The sequence below is a fragment of the Otolemur garnettii genome, unplaced genomic scaffold (assembly GCF_000181295.1).
Source record: "Otolemur garnettii isolate 467f Iridium unplaced genomic scaffold, OtoGar3 scaffold00032, whole genome shotgun sequence".
Lineage (NCBI taxonomy): Eukaryota > Metazoa > Chordata > Mammalia > Primates > Galagidae > Otolemur > Otolemur garnettii.
The window spans coordinates 8,801,042-8,805,836 of NW_003852427.1; the positions used below are offsets into that span (position 1 = coordinate 8,801,042).

Consider the following 4,795-nt stretch of genomic DNA (forward strand, 5'->3'; position numbering starts at 1 on the left):
TTTTTTTTTTTTTATAGACAGAGGCTCATTCTGTTGTCTAGGTCAGAACATTTGGCGTTAGCTGGAAGCAACCTCAAACTCTTGGGTTCAAGCAATCCTCCTGCCTCTGCCTCCCAAGTAGCTAGGGGTTCAGGCAAGACATTTCTTACAGGACAAATTTCTTCTAACACTCATATATACATATAACTTCAGTGTATCATCAACAAAGAACTTTAATCACCATTGCTCAGACCAAAATTGTACTGAAATTTAAACAGAACTGAGAATTTATTTATTTATTTAATTTTTTAGAGACAGAGTCTCACTTTATCACCCTTGACTATAGAGTACTGTAGTGTCACAGCTCAAAGCCACCTCCAGCTCCTGTGCTTAGGTGATTCTTTTCCCTCAGCCTCCCAAGTAGCTGGGACTACAGGCGCCACAATAGCCACAACATCCAGCTATTTTTTTTTTTTTTTGGTTGCAGTTTGGCCGGGGCTGGGTTCAAACCCACCACCCTTGGTACATGGGGCTGGCGCCCTACTCACTGAGCCATAGGCACTGCCCCAGAATTGAGAATTTAAAATAAAAACTAAAATTATTGTTTTGTAGAATAAAAAAAAGAAATTAAATTACTTTAATCTTTTTTTTAAGATAGCGTCTCACTTTGTCCCCTCAGTAGAGTACCATAGCATCACAGCTCACAGCAACCTCCAGTTCTCGGGCTTAAGTGATTCTCTTACCTCAGCCTCCCAAGTAGCTGGGACTACAGGGACCTGCCACACAACACCTAGATAGTTTTTCAATTTGTAGAGACAGGGTCTTACTTTGCTCAGGCTGGTCTGAAACCTGAGAGCTCAGGCAATCCACCCACCTCAGTCACTCAAGCACTATGATTATAGGCATGAGCCACCACGCCCAGCCCACATTAATCTTTAATGTTATCATTTCCAAAGAAAAAGGCAGAATAGGTTCAATGAATTTTAAAAACTGTATCTTCATATAAAAATTCAACTCCATTGGGAGGCACCTATGGCTTAGTGGATAGGGCAGTGGCCCCATATACCGAGGATGGCTGGTTTGAACCCGGCCCTGGCCAAACTGCAACAAAAATAAATAAAATAAATAAATAAATTCAACTCCATCAGTCAACTTTGTTCTGTATCAAATTTCAGTTACAAAAACTATCAAGACAATTTCCTTGAACTCATAATGCTAACACCATACAAATTTATGAATAAATTGATGTCAACTTTCTTATTTTTAAGCATACCTGTATTTAAAATTCTTAAATTTTCCAAAGAAAATGTAGAATAAACACATTCTCAGCTTAACATTTCAAAAGTAACTAATACCATAGTAACATATTTATAATTTCATACTAGCACATAACCTCAGCATTACTTCATCTCACATAATAACCTTCCAGGTGCTGCTCTAAGACTATGAGGCAGTTTACACCCAGAACTTGGGTAAAGCTAGAGAGCAGACAATGATTAAAACTACCTTTAGGCTTGGCATCTGTAGCTCAAGTGGCTAAGGCGCCAGCCACATACACCAGAGCTGGCAGGTTCACATCCAGCCTCTGCCTGCCAAATGACAACTACAACCAAAAAATAGCCTGGTGTTATGGCAGGCCCCAGTAGTCCCAGCTACTTGGGAGGCTGAGGCAAGAGAACTGCTTAAGCCCAGAGTTGGAGGTTGCTGTGAGCTGTGATGCTACAGTACTCTACCCAGGGCAACAGCTTGAGGCTCTGTCTCCAAAAAAACTATCTTTAACATCTCACATTCCCTCAAAACTGAGTTGAAACAAGGTAAATGGAGAAACAACAGAGACACTTTGTGCCTTTTAAATTTAATCACTAAGAAAAAGGGTGTATGTGTTGTAAATCTTCTCAGTATAGATCTCTATACTTTAGAAACTGAGATCTATAGAAATAAGATGATTGTACAAAGGTCACTGTAATAGAGAATGCTTTTCATTCTCCAGTTAGGGGATTGTGGCTGGGTAGTTGGCAGACTACACATTTCAATTTCCTGTGCAATTAGCAGTTCTCTCCAAAAGAATGTTGAGTGGAAAGGACCTGGCCCAGTTATGGTCAGGGCTTTTAAGAAAGCTGATGTGGCGCTTACACCTCCTCTTTCCTCTTCCACTGGTCAAAGGGGATAAGAGAGTCACAAGATGGAATAAATTACTTGGGAAAGAACCACCCACCATTGAGGACCATACACTGTAACTGTTCTAAGAGAGAGAAATAAATGCCTATTGTGTCTGACCCATTACTCATTTTCAATCTGTTTTAGCAATTTAGGCTTTACTAATTTAATTTATACAGTCTTAGGTAGCAGTAAGGCCATGAGCAAAACGCACACATCCTCCTCCCTCAGTAAAAGTCAGCCCAATATTACTATGTTTTCCTTATCACCCTTCTACCTCTAAACAGAACTACCCAACTATAAAAGGGGGAAGGTAAAATTGATGAAACAACAATTATGACCCCAGCAAGTCATTCACTTCTGCTGCAACTCAACAGCAGTCATCTTTTTTCACTACATGGCACAGCGTATTCCCTGGTAGAAATGAGCAAATTCACAGCCCTTTCTCCTCTTATCGCTTTCTGACTAGAATTACTGTATTTTCACAAACAACTGCAAGGGTACAAAGCATGGAAATTAAAGCAGATAAAGCCAAGATGGTGATATTTTAAAAGAGATTTACGGGGCCAGGCACAGTGGCTCATACCTGAAATCCTACCACTCTGGGAGGCCAACATAGGTGGATAGCCTGAGCTCAGGCGTTCAAGGCCAGCTTAAGCAAAGCAAGACCCCATTTCTAAAAAAACAGCCAGGCGTTGTGATGGGCGCCTATAGCCTGTAGTCCCAGCTACTTGGGAGACTGAGGCAAAAGGATCACTTAAGCCCAAGAGTTTGAGGTTGCTGCGAGCTGCGACATTAGAGACCCGGCCCCCATGCACGAGGGGTGGTGGTTCCAACCCAGCCCAGGCCTGTTTAACAAAAAAAAAAAAAAGAAAAAGAGAGATTTAAAGGAAGAGAGGAAGTTAGCTAGGCATCCAAAGAAAGAACATATGCTAAGACCTGAGAAGCATTAAGCATTTGATGAATTCAAAGAAAAAAATATATAAGTGTATATATATATTTTGAAGAGACAGAGTCTCACTTTGTCATCCTCAGTAGAGTGCCATGGTGTCACAGCTCACAGCAACCTCCAGCTCTTGGGCTTAGGTGATTCTCTTGCCTCAGCCTCCCAAGTAGCTGGGACTAGAGGCACCCACCACAATGCCCGGCTATTTTTTTGCTGCAGTTTGGCAGAGGACAGGTTTGAACCCACCACCCTTGGTATACGGAGCTGGCGCCCTACTCACTGAGCCACAGGCACCGCCCAATTTTTTTTTTTTTGAGACAGAGTCTCACTATGTCATCTTGGGTAGAGTACTATTACATCACAGCTCACAGCAACCTCAAGCTCTTGGGCTTGAGCAATTCTCTTGCCTCAGCCTCCCAAGTAGCTGGGACTACAGGTGCCTGCCACAACGCCTGGCCATTTTTTGGTTGCAGTTGTCGTTGTCTGGCAGGCCTGGGCTGGGTTCAAACCCACCAGCTCTGGTGTATGTGGCTGGTACCCTGGCTACTGAGCTACAGGCACCAAACCTCAAAGAAAATATTAAGAATAAAAGGAGGCAGAAAACAAAGGCATAACGTCCCAGCTACTCAGAAGGCTGCAGCAGGGGGATCACCTGACCCCAGGCATTTGAAGTTGCAGTGAGCTATGATGATGCCACAGCACTCTGGGGTGGGGGTGGGGGAAGAGAGTGAGAACACATCAAAAAAAAAAAAAAAAAAAGGGAAAAGAAAGGGGAAGAGGAGGGAGAAGGAGAAGGGGAAAGGAAGGAAAGGGAAGGAATGTTTAAAATCAGGCTGGTGCTCACTCATTTATTCCCAGGTCCCGTTACAATTTTAAAGAAACAAGTCTCTCTTGGTTATGCAGAAGCAGGAGAAAAGACAGCTTTGAAGACATCTCACAAAAATAACAGATTTGTAGTCATGAGAGGTATATAATAGTCACTACTCATTAATAATTCTTAAAACCTTAAATATAAAACTTAGACCCTATACTGGCTTCAGCAGCACATTAAATTTGGAGCAATACAGAGAGGATTAGCATGGTCCTGGTGCAAGGATGACACTCGAATTCATGAAGCATGCCACAGTTTTAAAAAAAAAAGGGCAGCACCTGTGGCTCAGTGAGTAGGGAGCCGGCCCCATATACCGAGAGGGTGGCAGGTTCAAAACCGGCCCCGGCCAAACTGCAACAAAAAAAATAGCTAGGCATTGTGGTGAGTGCCTGTAGTCCCAACTACTCAGGAGGCTAAGGCAAAAGAATCGCCTAAGCCCAGGAGCTGGAGGTTGCTGTAAGCTGTGATGCCATGGCACTCTACCAACTGCGATAAAGTGAGACTCTGTCTTTACAGAAAAAATAATAAAGAAAAAGAAAATCTGTCTGGTTGTAGTAGCTAATGCCTATTATCCTAGCACTCTGGAAGGCTAACAACAGGAAAAATGCTTGAGGTCAGAAGTTGGAAGAGCAGGTTTGGCGCCTATGGCTCAAGTGGCTAAGGCACCAGTCACATACACCTATAAGTAGAGGGTTCGAATCCAGCCCGGGCCCACCAAACAACAATGATGGCTGCAACCAAAATAGCTGGGCATTGTGGCAGGCACCTGTGGTCCCAGCTACTTGGGAGGCTGAGGCAGGAGACTCGCTTGAGCCCAGGAGCTGGAGGTTGCTGTGAGCTGT

At 43.3% G+C, this 4,795-nt stretch overlaps 1 long non-coding RNA gene and 1 other non-coding gene across 2 annotated transcripts in view; one reads left to right on the forward strand and one right to left on the reverse strand.

Annotated features, from left to right (window-relative positions):
• The window catches only part of LOC111725148, a 73,979-nt gene that overhangs the window by 29,204 nt on the left and 39,980 nt on the right, over positions 1 to 4,795 (reverse strand). The gene's annotated exons all lie outside the window — the stretch shown is intronic.
• LOC111725185 lies at positions 4,111 to 4,212 on the forward strand. The gene has a single exon (XR_002773313.1). It is a non-coding gene; the product is annotated as a U6 spliceosomal RNA (small nuclear RNA).